The sequence below is a fragment of the Colletes latitarsis genome, chromosome 4, assembly GCF_051014445.1.
Source record: "Colletes latitarsis isolate SP2378_abdomen chromosome 4, iyColLati1, whole genome shotgun sequence".
Classification (NCBI taxonomy): Eukaryota; Metazoa; Arthropoda; class Insecta; order Hymenoptera; family Colletidae; genus Colletes; species Colletes latitarsis.
In genome coordinates this window covers 7,906,375-7,921,773 of record NC_135137.1, presented here as the reverse complement: position 1 = coordinate 7,921,773, position 15,399 = coordinate 7,906,375, and positions in this window count along the sequence as shown.

The window sequence follows — 15,399 nt, the reverse complement described above, 5'->3', positions numbered from 1 at the left end:
ACCCAGACATAACCAGCGTTATCCTCTTAAATACTATTCGGAACCAGCTTTTATTGACTGTTTCAGTGTGGTACCGCATTACTACGTGATCCAAACCAGAGAAATCCAGGATCTGGCCAACAAGTGTGCGAAAAACGTGAACATACGATCCAGATAAGGGCAAATACCAGACCTAACCCAGCCATAGCCGGTGTTATCCTTTGAAATATTAATCGCACCAAGTTTAATTGACTGTCTCGGTGTGGTACTGCATTACTGCGTGATCCAAACCAGAAAAAACCCTGGATCTGGCCAACAAGTATGCGAAAAACGCGAAAGTATGAGCCTGATGATTGCAATTACCAGAACTAACCCAGACATAACCAGCGTTATCCTCTTAAATACTAATCGGAACCAGCTTTCATTGTCTGTTTCGGTGTGGAACCACATTACTACGGGATCCAAACCAAAAAAAACCCTGGATCTGGCCAACAAGTATGCGAAAAACGCGAAAGTATGAGCCTGATGATTGCAATTACCAGAACTAACCCAGACATAACCAGCGTTATCCTCTTAAATACTAATCGGAACCAGCTTTCATTGACTGTTTCAGTGTGGTACCACATTACTACGGGATCCAAACCAGAAAAAACCCAGGATCTGGCCAACAAGTATGCGAAATATGCGAAAATACGAGCCAGATGAGTGCAAATACAACACCTAACCGAGACATAACCGGCGTTATCCTCTAAAATATTAATCGCAACCAGGTTTAATTGACTGTTTCGGAGTGGTACCGCATTACTACGTGATCCAAACCAGAAAAAGGCCAGGCTCTTTCCAACAAGTATGAGAAAAATGCGAAAGTATGTGCCAGATAATTGCAAATCCCAGACCTAACCGAGACATAACCGGCGTTATCCTCTAAAATGTTAATCGCAACCAGGTTTAGTTGACTGTTTCGGAGTGGTACCGCATTACTACGTGATCCAAACCAGAAAAAGGCCAGGCTCTGTCCAACAAGTATGAGAAAAATGCGAAAGTATGAGCCAGATGATTGCAAATACTAGAACTAACCCAAACATAACAGCGTTATCCTCTAAAATATTATTCGCAACCAGGTTTAATTGACTGTTTCGGAGTGGTACCGCATTACTACATGTTCCAATCCAGAGAAAGGCCAGGCACTGTCCAAAAAGTATGAGAAAAATGCGAAAGTATGTGCCAGATAATTGCAAATACCAGAACTAACCCAAACGTAACCAGCGTTATCCTCCAAAATATTAATCGCAACCAGGTTTAATTGTCTGTTTCGGTGTGGAACCACATTACTACGGGATCCAAACCAAAAAAAACCCAGGATATGGCCAACAAGTATGCGAAAAACGCGAAAGTATGAGCCTGATGATTGCAAATACCAGAACTAACCCAGACATATCCAGCGTAATCCTCTTAAATACTAATCGGAACCAGCTATCATTGACTGTTGCAGTGTGGTACCACATTACTACGGGATCCAAACCAGAAAAAACACAGGATCTGGCCAACAAGTATGCGAAAAACGTGAACATACGAGCCAGATGAGGGCAAATACCAGACCTTACCCAGACATAACCGGCGGTATCCTTTAAAATATTAATCGCAACCAGGTTTAATTGACTGTCTCGGTGTGGTACTGCGTTACTGCGTGATCCAAACCTGAAAAAGCCCAGGATCTTGCCAACAAGTATGAGAAAAATGCGAAAGTACGAGCCAGATGAGGGCAAATACCAGACCTAACCCAGACATAACCAGCGTTATCCTCCAAACTATTCAACGCAACCAGGTATAATTGTCTGTTTCGGTGTGGAACCACATTACTACGGGATCCAAACCAAAAAAAACCCTGGATCTGGCCAACAAGTATGCGAAAAATGCGAAAGTATGAGCCTGATGATTGCAATTACCAGAACTAACCCAGACATAACCAGCGTTATCCTCTTAAATACTAATCGGAACCAGCTTTCATTGACTGTTTCAGTGTGGTACCACATTACTACGGGATCCAAACCAGAAAAAACCCAGGATCTGGCCAACAAGTATGCGAAAAACGAGAAAGTATGTGCCAGATGATTGCAAATACCAGACCTAACCGAGACATAACCGGCGTTATCCTCTAAAATATTAATCGCAAACAGGTTTAATTGACTCTATCTGTGTGGTACCGCATTACTACGTGACCCAAACCAGAAATATCCCAGGATCTGGCCAACCAGTATGCGAAAAATGCGAAAGTATGAGCCAGATGAGGGCAAATACCAGACCTAACCGAGACATAACCGGCGTTATCCTCTAAAATATTAATCGCCACAAGGTTTAATTGACAGTTTCGGTGTGGTACCGCATTACTACGTGATCCAAACCAGAAAATCCCTGGATCTGGCCAACAAGTATGTGAAAAATGCGAAAGTACGAGCCAGATGCGGGCAAGTACCAGACCTAACCCAGACATAACCGGCGTTATCCTCTAAAATATTAACCGCAACCAGGTTAAATTGACTGTTTCGGTGTGGCATCACATTACTACGGGATCCAAACCAGGAAAAACCCAGGATCTGGCCAACAAGTGTGCGAAAAACGCGAAAGTATGAGCGAGATGATTGCAAATACCAGAACTAACCCAGCCATAACCAGCGTTATCCTCTAAAATACTATTCGGAACCAGCTTTTATTGACTGTTTCAGTGTGGTACCGCATTACTACGTGTTCCAAACCAGAAAAAGGCCAAGATCTGGCCAACAAGTATGCGAAAAACGCGAAAGTCCGAGCCAGATGAGGGCAAATAGCAGACCTAACCCAGACAAAACCGGCGTTATCCTCTGAAATATTAATCGCAACCAGGTTTAATTGACTGTTTCGGTGTTGAACCACATTACTACGGGATCCAAACCAAAAAAAACCCTGGAACTGGCCAACAAGTATGCGAAAAACGCGAAAGCATGAGCCAGATGATTGTAAATACCAGAACTAACCCAGACATAACCAGCGTTATCCTCTTAAATACTATTCGGAACCAGCTTTTATTGACTGTTTCAGTGTGGTACCGCATTACTACGTGATCCAAACCAGAAAAAACCCAGGATCTGGCCAACAAGTGTGCGAAAAACGTGAACATACGATCCAGATAAGGGCAAATACCAGACCTAACCCAGCCATAACCGGTGTTATCCTATAAAGTATTAATCGCACCAAGTTTAATTGACTGTCTCGGTGTGGTACTGCATTACTGCGTGATCCAAACCAGAAAAAACCCTGGATCTGGCCAACAAGTATGCGAAAAACGCGAAAGTATGAGCCTGATGATTGCAATTACCAGAACTAACCCAGACATAACCAGCGTTATCCTCTTAAATACTAATCGGAACCAGCTTTCATTGTCTGTTTCGGTGTGGAACCACATTACTACGGGATCCAAACCAAAAAAAACCCTGGATCTGGCCAACAAGTATGCGAAAAACGCGAAAGTATGAGCCTGATGATTGCAAATACCAGAACTAACCCAGACATAACCAGCGTTATCCTCTTAAATACTAATCGGAACCAGCTTTCATTGACTGTCTCAGTGTGGTACCACATTACTACGGGATCCAAACCAGAAAAAACCCAGGATCTGGCCAACAAGTATGCGAAATATGCGAAAATACGAGCCAGATGAGTGCAAATACAACACCTAACCGAGACATAACCGGCGTTATCCTCTAAAATATTAATCGCAACCAGGATTAATTGACTGTTTCGGAGTGGTACCGCATTACTACGTGATCCAAACCAGAAAAAGGCCAGGCTCTGTCCAACAAGTATGAGAAAAATGCGAAAGTATGTGCCAGATAATTGCAAATCCCAGACCTAACCGAGACATAACCGGCGTTATCCTCTAAAATATTAATCGCAACCAGGTTTAATTGACTGTTTCGGAGTGGTACCGCATTACTACGTGATCCAAACCAGAAAAAGGCCAGGCTCTGTCCAACAAGTATGAGAAAAATGCGAAAGTATGAGCCAGATGATTGCAAATACTAGAACTAACCCAAACATAACCGGCGTTATCCTCTAAAATATTATTCGCAACCAGGTTTAATTGACTGTTTCGGTGTGGTACGACATTACTACGTGATCCAAACCAGAAAAAACGCAGGATCTCGCCAACAAGTATGGAAAAATGCGAAAGTACAGGCCAGATGATTGCAAATAGCAGAACTAACCCAGACATAACTGGCGTGATACTCTAAAATATATATCGCAACCAAGTTTAATTGACTATTTCGGTGTGGAACCACATTAATACGAGATCCAAACCAGAAAAAGCCCAGGATCATGCCAACAAGTATGCGAAATATGCGAAAATACGAGCCAGATGAGTGCAAATACAACACCTAACCGAGACATAACCGGCGTTATCCTCTAAAATATTAATCGCAACCAGGTTTAATTGACTGTTTCGTTGTGGTACTGCATTACTACGTGATCCAAACCAGAAAAAGGCCAGGCTCTGGCCAACAAGTATGCGAAAAATGCGAAAGTATGTGCCAGATAATTGCAAATCCCAGACCTAACCGAGATATAACCGGCGTTATCCTCTAAAATATTAATCGCAACCAGGTTTAATTGACTGTTTCGGAGTGGTACCGCATTACTACGTGATCCAAACCAGAAAAAGGCCAGGCTCTGTCCAACAAGTATGAGAAAAATGCGAAAGTATGAGCCAGATGATTGCAAATACTAGAACTAACCCAAACATAACAGCGTTATCCTCTAAAATATTATTCGCAACCAGGTTTAATTGACTGTTTCGGAGTGGTACCGCATTACTACGTGTTCCAAACCAGAAAAAGGCCAGGCTCTGTCCAAAAAGTATGAGAAAAATGCGAAAGTATGTGCCAGATAATTGCAAATACCAGAACTAACCCAAACGTAACCAGCGTTATCCTCCAAAATATTAATCGCAACCAGGTTTAATTGTCTGTTTCGGTGTGGAACCACATTACAACGGGATCCAAACCAAAAAAAACCCTGGATATGGCCAACAAGTATGCGAAAAACGCGAAAGTATGAGCCTGATGATTGCAAATACCAGAACTAACCCAGACATATCCAGCGTAATCCTCTTAAATACTAATCGGAACCAGCTTTCATTGACTGTTGCAGTGTGGTACCACATTACTACGGGATCCAAACCAGAAAAAACACAGGATCTGGCCAACAAGTAAGCGAAAAACGTGAACATACGAGCCAGATGAGGGCAAATACCAGACCTTACCCAGACATAACCGGCGTTATCCTTTAAAATATTAATCGCAACCAGGTTTAATTGACTGTCTCGGTGTGGTACTGCATTACTGCGTGATCCAAACCTGAAAAAGCCCAGGATCTTGCCAACAAGTATGAGAAAAATGCGAAAGTACGAGCCAGATGAGGGCAAATACCAGACCTAACCCAGACATAACCAGCGTTATCCTCCAAACTATTTAACGCAACCAGGTATAATTGGCTGTTTCGGTGTGGAACCACATTACTACGGGATCCAAACCAAAAAAAACCCTGGATCTGGCCAACAAGTATGCGAAAAACGCGAAAGTATGAGCCTGATGATTGCAATTACCAGAACTAACCCAGACATAACCAGCGTTATCCTCTTAAATACTAATCGGAACCAGCTTTCATTGACTGTTTCAGTGTGGTACCACATTACTACGGGATCCAAACCAGAAAAAACCCAGGATCTGGCCAACAAGTATGCGAAAAACGAGAAAGTATGAGCCAGATGATTGCAAATACCAGACCTAACCGAGACATAACCGGCGTTATCCTCTAAAATATTAATCGCAACAAGGTTTAATTGACAGTTTCGGTGTGGTACCGCATTACTACGTGATCCAAACCAGAAAATCCCTGGATCTGGCCAACAAGTATGCGTAAAACGAGAAAGTATGAGCCAGATGATTGCAAATACCAGACCTAACCCAGACATAACCGGCGTTATCCTCTAAAATATTAACCGCAACCAGGTTAAATTGACTGTTTCGGTGTGGCACCACATTACTACGGGATCCAAACCAGGAAAAACCCAGGATCTGGCCAACAAGTGTGCGAAAAACGCGAAAGTATGAGCGAGATGATTGCAAATACCAGAACTAACCCAGCCATAACCAGCGTTATCCTCTAAAATACTATTCGGAACCAGCTTTTATTGACTGTTTCAGTGTGGTACCGCATTACTACGTGATCCAAACCAGAAAAAGGCCAAGATCTGGCCAACAAGTATGCGAAAAACGCGAAAGTCCGAGCCAGATGAGGGCAAATAGCAGACCTAACCCAGACAAAACCGGCGTTATCCTCTGAAATATTAATCGCAACCAGGTTTAATTGACTGTTTCGGTGTTGAACCACATTACTACGGGATCCAAACCAAAAAAAACCCTCGAACTGGCCAACAAGTATGCGAAAAACGCGAAAGCATGAGCCAGATGATTGTAAATACCAGAACTAACCCAGACATAACCAGCGTTATCCTCTTAAATACTATTCGGAACCAGCTTTTATTGACTGTTTCAGTGTGGTACCGCATTACTACGTGATCCAAACCAGAGAAATCCAGGATCTGGCCAACAAGTGTGCGAAAAACGTGAACATACGATCCAGATAAGGGCAAATACCAGACCTAACCCAGCCATAGCCGGTGTTATCCTTTAAAATATTAATCGCACCAAGTTTAATTGACTGTCTCGGTGTGGTACTGCATTACTGCGTGATCCAAACCAGAAAAAACCCTGGATCTGGCCAACAAGTATGCGAAAAACGCGAAAGTATGAGCCTGATGATTGCAATTACCAGAACTAACCCAGACATAACCAGCGTTATCCTCTTAAATACTAATCGGAACCAGCTTTCATTGTCTGTTTCGGTGTGGAACCACATTACTACGGGATCCAAACCAAAAAAAACCCTGGATCTGGCCAACAAGTATGCGAAAAACGCGAAAGTATGAGCCTGATGATTGCAATTACCAGAACTAACCCAGACATAACCAGCGTTATCCTCTTAAATACTAATCGGAACCAGCTTTCATTGACTGTTTCAGTGTGGTACCACATTACTACGGGATCCAAACCAGAAAAAACCCAGGATCTGGCCAACAAGTATGCGAAATATGCGAAAATACGAGCCAGATGAGTGCAAATACAACACCTAACCGAGACATAACCGGCGTTATCCTCTAAAATATTAATCGCAACCAGGTTTAATTGACTGTTTCGGAGTGGTACCGCATTACTACGTGATCCAAACCAGAAAAAGGCCAGGCTCTTTCCAACAAGTATGAGAAAAATGCGAAAGTATGTGCCAGATAATTGCAAATCCCAGACCTAACCGAGACATAACCGGCGTTATCCTCTAAAATGTTAATCGCAACCAGGTTTAGTTGACTGTTTCGGAGTGGTACCGCATTACTACGTGATCCAAACCAGAAAAAGGCCAGGATCTGTCCAACAAGTATGAGAAAAATGCGAAAGTATGAGCCAGATGATTGCAAATACTAGAACTAACCCAAACATAACAGCGTTATCCTCTAAAATATTATTCGCAACCAGGTTTAATTGACTGTTTCGGAGTGGTACCGCATTACTACATGTTCCAATCCAGAGAAAGGCCAGGCACTGTCCAAAAAGTATGAGAAAAATGCGAAAGTATGTGCCAGATAATTGCAAATACCAGAACTAACCCAAACGTAACCAGCGTTATCCTCTTAAATACTATTCGGAACCAGCTTTTATTGACTGTTTCAGTGTGGTACCGCATTACTACGTGATCCAAACCAGAGAAAACCCAGGATCTGGCCAACAAGTGTGCGAAAAACGTGAACATACGATCCACATAAGGGCAAATACCAGACCTAACCCAGCCATAGCCGGTGTTATCCTTTAAAATATTAATCGCACCAAGTTTAATTGACTGTCTCGGTGTGGTACTGCATTACTGCGTGATCCAAACCAGAAAAAACCCTGGATCTGTCCAACAAGTATGCGAAAAACGCGAAAGTATGAGCCTGATGATTGCAATTACCAGAACTAACCCAGACATAACCAGCGTTATCCTCTTAAATACTAATCGGAACCAGCTTTCATTGTCTGTTTCGGTGTGGAACCACATTACTACGGGATCCAAACCAAAAAAAACCCTGGATCTGGCCAACAAGTATGCGAAAAACGCGAAAGTATGAGCCTGATGATTGCAATTACCAGAACTAACCCAGACATAACCAGCGTTATCCTCTTAAATACTAATCGGAACCAGCTTTCATTGACTGTTTCAGTGTGGTACCACATTACTACGGGATCCAAACCAGAAAAAACCCAGGATCTGGCCAACAAGTATGCGAAATATGCGAAAATACGAGCCAGATGAGTGCAAATACAACACCTAACCGAGACATAACCGGCGTTATCCTCTAAAATATTAATCGCAACCAGGTTTAATTGACTGTTTCGGAGTGGTACCGCATTACTACGTGATCCAAACCAGAAAAAGGCCAGGCTCTTTCCAACAAGTATGAGAAAAATGCGAAAGTATGTGCCAGATAATTGCAAATCCCAGACCTAACCGAGACATAACCGGCGTTATCCTCTAAAATGTTAATCGCAACCAGGTTTAGTTGACTGTTTCGGAGTGGTACCGCATTACTACGTGATCCAAACCAGAAAAAGGCCAGGCTCTGTCCAACAAGTATGAGAAAAATGCGAAAGTATGAGCCAGATGATTGCAAATACTAGAACTAACCCAAACATAACAGCGTTATCCTCTAAAATATTATTCGCAACCAGGTTTAATTGACTGTTTCGGAGTGGTACCGCATTACTACATGTTCCAATCCAGAGAAAGGCCAGGCACTGTCCAAAAAGTATGAGAAAAATGCGAAAGTATGTGCCAGATAATTGCAAATACCAGAACTAACCCAAACGTAACCAGCGTTATCCTCCAAAATATTAATCGCAACCAGGTTTAATTGTCTGTTTCGGTGTGGAACCACATTACTACGGGATCCAAACCAAAAAAAACCCAGGATATGGCCAACAAGTATGCGAAAAACGCGAAAGTATGAGCCTGATGATTGCAAATACCAGAACTAACCCAGACATATCCAGCGTAATCCTCTTAAATACTAATCGGAACCAGCTATCATTGACTGTTGCAGTGTGGTACCACATTACTACGGGATCCAAACCAGAAAAAACACAGGATCTGGCCAACAAGTATGCGAAAAACGTGAACATACGAGCCAGATGAGGGCAAATACCAGACCTTACCCAGACATAACCGGCGGTATCCTTTAAAATATTAATCGCAACCAGGTTTAATTGACTGTCTCGGTGTGGTACTGCGTTACTGCGTGATCCAAACCTGAAAAAGCCCAGGATCTTGCCAACAAGTATGAGAAAAATGCGAAAGTACGAGCCAGATGATTGCAATTACCAGAACTAACCCAGACATAACCAGCGTTATCCTCTTAAATACTAATCGGAACCAGCTTTCATTGACTGTTTCAGTGTGGTACCACATTACTACGGGATCCAAACCAGAAAAAACCCAGGATCTGGCCAACAAGTATGCGAAAAACGAGAAAGTATGAGCCAGATGATTGCAAATACCAGACCTAACCGAGACATAACCGGCGTTATCCTCTAAAATATTAATCGCAAACAGGTTTAATTGACTCTATCTGTGTGGTACCGCATTACTACGTGACCCAAACCAGAAATATCCCAGGATCTGGCCAACTAGTATGCGAAAAATGCGAAAGTATGAGCCAGATGAGGGCAAATACCAGACCTAACCGAGACATAACCGGCGTTATCCTCTAAAATATTAATCGCCACAAGGTTTAATTGACAGTTTCGGTGTGGTACCGCATTACTACGTGATCCAAACCAGAAAATCCCTGGATCTGGCCAACAAGTATGTGAAAAATGCGAAAGTACGAGCCAGATGCGGGCAAGTACCAGACCTAACCCAGACATAACCGGCGTTATCCTCTAAAATATTAACCGCAACCAGGTTAAATTGACTGTTTCGGTGTGGCATCACATTACTACGGGATCCAAACCAGGAAAAACCCAGGATCTGGCCAACAAGTGTGCGAAAAACGCGAAAGTATGAGCGAGATGATTGCAAATACCAGAACTAACCCAGCCATAACCAGCGTTATCCTCTAAAATACTATTCGGAACCAGCTTTTATTGACTGTTTCAGTGTGGTACCGCATTACTACGTGTTCCAAACCAGAAAAAGGCCAAGATCTGGCCAACAAGTATGCGAAAAACGCGAAAGTCCGAGCCAGATGAGGGCAAATAGCAGACCTAACCCAGACAAAACCGGCGTTATCCTCTGAAATATTAATCGCAACCAGGTTTAATTGACTGTTTCGGTGTTGAACCACATTACTACGGGATCCAAACCAAAAAAAACCCTGGAACTGGCCAACAAGTATGCGAAAAACGCGAAAGCATGAGCCAGATGATTGTAAATACCAGAACTAACCCAGACATAACCAGCGTTATCCTCTTAAATACTATTCGGAACCAGCTTTTATTGACTGTTTCAGTGTGGTACCGCATTACTACGTGATCCAAACCAGAAAAAACCCAGGATCTGGCCAACAAGTGTGCGAAAAACGTGAACATACGATCCAGATAAGGGCAAATACCAGACCTAACCCAGCCATAACCGGTGTTATCCTATAAAGTATTAATCGCACCAAGTTTAATTGACTGTCTCGGTGTGGTACTGCATTACTGCGTGATCCAAACCAGAAAAAACCCTGGATCTGGCCAACAAGTATGCGAAAAACGCGAAAGTATGAGCCTGATGATTGCAATTACCAGAACTAACCCAGACATAACCAGCGTTATCCTCTTAAATACTAATCGGAACCAGCTTTCATTGTCTGTTTCGGTGTGGAACCACATTACTACGGGATCCAAACCAAAAAAAACCCTGGATCTGGCCAACAAGTATGCGAAAATCGCGAAAGTATGAGCCTGATGATTGCAATTACCAGAACTAACCCAGACATAACCAGCGTTATCCTCTTAAATACTAATCGGAACCAGCTTTCATTGACTGTTTCAGTGTGGTACCACATTACTACGGGATCCAAACCAGAAAAAACCCAGGATCTGGCCAACAAGTATGCGAAATATGCGAAAATACGAGCCAGATGAGTGCAAATACAACACCTAACCGAGACATAACCGGCGTTATCCTCTAAAATATTAATCGCAACCAGGATTAATTGACTGTTTCGGAGTGGTACCGCATTACTACGTGATCCAAACCAGAAAAAGGCCAGGCTCTGTCCAACAAGTATGAGAAAAATGCGAAAGTATGTGCCAGATAATTGCAAATCCCAGACCTAACCGAGACATAACCGGCGTTATCCTCTAAAATATTAATCGCAACCAGGTTTAATTGACTGTTTCGGAGTGGTACCGCATTACTACGTGATCCAAACCAGAAAAAGGCCAGGCTCTGTCCAACAAGTATGAGAAAAATGCGAAAGTATGAGCCAGATGATTGCAAATACTAGAACTAACCCAAACATAACCGGCGTTATCCTCTAAAATATTATTCGCAACCAGGTTTAATTGACTGTTTCGGTGTGGTACGACATTACTACGTGATCCAAACCAGAAAAAACGCAGGATCTCGCCAACAAGTATGGAAAAATGCGAAAGTACAGGCCAGATGATTGCAAATAGCAGAACTAACCCAGACATAACTGGCGTGATACTCTAAAATATATATCGCAACCAAGTTTAATTGACTATTTCGGTGTGGAACCACATTAATACGAGATCCAAACCAGAAAAAGCCCAGGATCTTGCCAACAAGTATGCGAAATATGCGAAAATACGAGCCAGATGAGTGCAAATGCAACACCTAACCGAGACATAACCGGCGTTATCCTCTAAAATATTAATCGCAACCAGGTTTAATTGACTGTTTCGTTGTGGTACTGCATTACTACGTGATCCAAACCAGAAAAAGGCCAGGCTCTGGCCAACAAGTATGCGAAAAACGCGAAAGTACCAGCCACATGAGAGCAAATCCCAGACCTAACCGAGACATAACCGGCGTTATCCTCTAAAATATTAATCGCAACCAGGTTTAATTGACTGTTTCGGAGTGGTACCGCATTACTACGTGATCCAAACCAGAAAAAGGCCAGGCTCTGTCCAACAAGTATGAGAAAAATGCGAAAGTATGTGCCAGATAATTGCAAATCCCAGACCTAACCGAGATATAACCGGCGTTATCCTCTAAAATATTATTCGCAACCAGGTTTAATTGACTGTTTCGGAGTGGTACCGCATTACTACGTGATCCAAACCAGAAAAAGGCCAGGCTCTGTCCAACAAGTATGAGAAAAATGCGAAAGTATGAGCCAGATGATTGCAAATACTAGAACTAACCCAAACATAACCGGCGTTATCCTCTAAAATATTATTCGCAACCAGGTTTAATTGACTGTTTCGGTGTGGTACGACATTACTACGTGATCCAAACCAGAAAAAACGCAGGATCTCGCCAACAAGTATGGAAAAATGCGAAAGTACAGGCCAGATGATTGCAAATAGCAGAACTAACCCAGACATAACTGGCGTGATACTCTAAAATATATATCGCAACCAAGTTTAATTGACTATTTCGGTGTGGAACCATATTAATACGGGATCCAAACCAGGAAAAACCCAGGATCTGGCCAACAAGTATGCGAAAAATGCGAAAGTATGAGCCAGATGATTGCAAATACTAGAACCAACCCAGACATAACCGGCGTTATCCTCCAAAATATTAATCGGAGCCAGGCTTAATTGACGGTTTCAGTGTAGTACCACATTACTACGTGGTCCTAGCCAGAAAAAGCCCAGGATCTGATCATTCAAATATGCGAAAAATGCGAAAGTATGAGCTAGATGATGGCAAACACCAGACCTCACCCAGACATAACCGGCGTTATCCTCTAAAATAATAATCGGAACCAGGTTTAATAGACTATTTCAGTGTGGTACCACATTAATACGTGATCCAAACCAGAAACAACCCAGGATCTGGCCAACAAGTATGCGATAAATGCAAAAGTACGAGCCAGATGAGGGCAAATCCCAGACCTAACCGAGACATAACCGGCGTTACCCTCTAAAATATTAATCGGAGCCAGGTTTAATTGACGGCTTCAGTGTAGTACCACATTACTACGTGATCCAAACCAGAAAAAACCCAGGGTCTGGCCAACAGGTATGCGAAAAATGCGAAAGTATGAGCCAGATGATCGCAAATACCAGGCCTAACGCAGACATAACCGGCGTTATCTTCTAAAACATTAATCGCAACCAGGTTTGTTTGGCTGTTTCGGTGTGGTACCACGTTACTCCGTGATCCAAACCAGAAAAAACCTAGGATCTGGCCAACTAGTATGCGAAAAATGCGAAAGTATGAGCCAGATGATTGTAAACACCAGAACTAACCCTGACATAACCGGCGTTATCATCCAAAATATTGATCGACACCAGGTTTCATTGACTATTTCAGTGTGTCACCACATTAATACGTGACCCTAACCAGAAAGAAATCCAGGTTCTGACCATCAAGTATGCGAAAAATGCGAAAGTATGAGCCAGATGATTGCGAATTCCAGGCGTATCCCAGACATAACCGGTGTTATCCTCTAAAATATTGATCAAATCCAGGTATAACTGACTGTTTCTGTGCGGTACCACATTACTACGTGATCCAAATCAGAATAAGCCCAGGATCTGTCCAACAAGTATGAGAAAAATGCGAAAGTATGTGCCAGATGATTGCTAATACCAGAACTAACCCAAACATAACCAGCGTTATCGTCCAAAATATTAATCGCAACCAGGTTTAATTGTCCGTTTCGGTGTGGAACCACATTACTACGGGATCCAAACAAAAGAAAACCCTGGATCTGGCCAACTAGTATGCGACAAACGCGAAAGTATGAGCCAGATGATTGCAAATACCAGAACTAATCCAGACATAACCGGCGTTATCCTCTAAAATATTAATCGCAACCAGGTTTAATTGACTGTTTCTGTGTGGTACCGCATTACTACGTGATCCGAACCAGAAAAAGGCCAGGCTCTGGCCAACAAGTATGCGAAAAATGCGAAAGTACGAGCCACATGAGAGCAAATCCCAGACCTAACCGAGACATAACCGGCGTTATCCTCTAAAATATTAATCGCAACCATGTTTAATTGACTGTTTCGGAGTGGTACCGCATTACTACGTGATGCAAAGCGGAAAAAGGCCAAGATCTGGCCGAGAAGTATGCGAAAAATGCGATTGTCCGAGCCAGATGATTGCAAATACCAGAACTAACCCAGACATATCCAGCGTTATCCTCTTAAATACTAATCGGAACCAGCTTTCATAGACCGTTTCAGTGTGGTACCACATTACTACGTGATCCAAACCAGAAAAAACCCAGGATCTGGCGACCAAGAATGCGAAAAACGTGAACGTACGAGTCAGATGAGGGCAAATACCAGACCTAACCCAGACATAGCCGGCGTTATTCTCTGAAATATTAATCGCAACCAGGTTTAATTGACTGTTTCAGTGTGGAGTAACGTTACTACGGGATCCAAACCAGAAAAAACCCAGGATCTGGCCAACAGGTATGCGAAAAACTCGAAAGTATGAGCCATATGAGGGCAAATACCAGACCTGACCGAGACATAACCGGCGTCATCCTCTAAAATAATAATCGCAACAAGGTTTAATTGACTCTTTCGGTGTGGAACCGCACTACTAGGGGATCCAAACCAGAAAAAACCCAGGATCTGGCCAATAAGTATGCGAAAAATGTGAAAGTATGAGCGAGATGATGGCAAAAACCAGACCTCACCCAGACATAACCGGCGTTATCCTCTAAAATAATAATCGGAACCAGGTTTAATTGACTATTTCAGTGTGGTACCACATTAATACATGATCCAAACCAGAAACAACCCAGGATCTGGCCAACAAGTATGCGAAAAATGCAAAGGTACGAGCCAGATGAGGGCAAATCCCAGACCTAACCGAGACATAACCTGCGTTACCCTCTAAAATATTAATCGCAACCAGGTTTAATTGACTGTTTCGGTGTGGTACCGCAATACTACGTGATCCAGACCAGAAAAAACCCAGGATCTGGCGAACAAGTATGCGAAAAACGTGAACGTACGAGTCAGATGAGGGCAAATACCAGACCTAACCCAGACATAACCGGCGTTATCCTTTAAAATATTAATCGCAACCAGGTTTAATTAACTGTGTCGGTGTGGTACCGCATTACTACGTGATCCAAACCAGAAA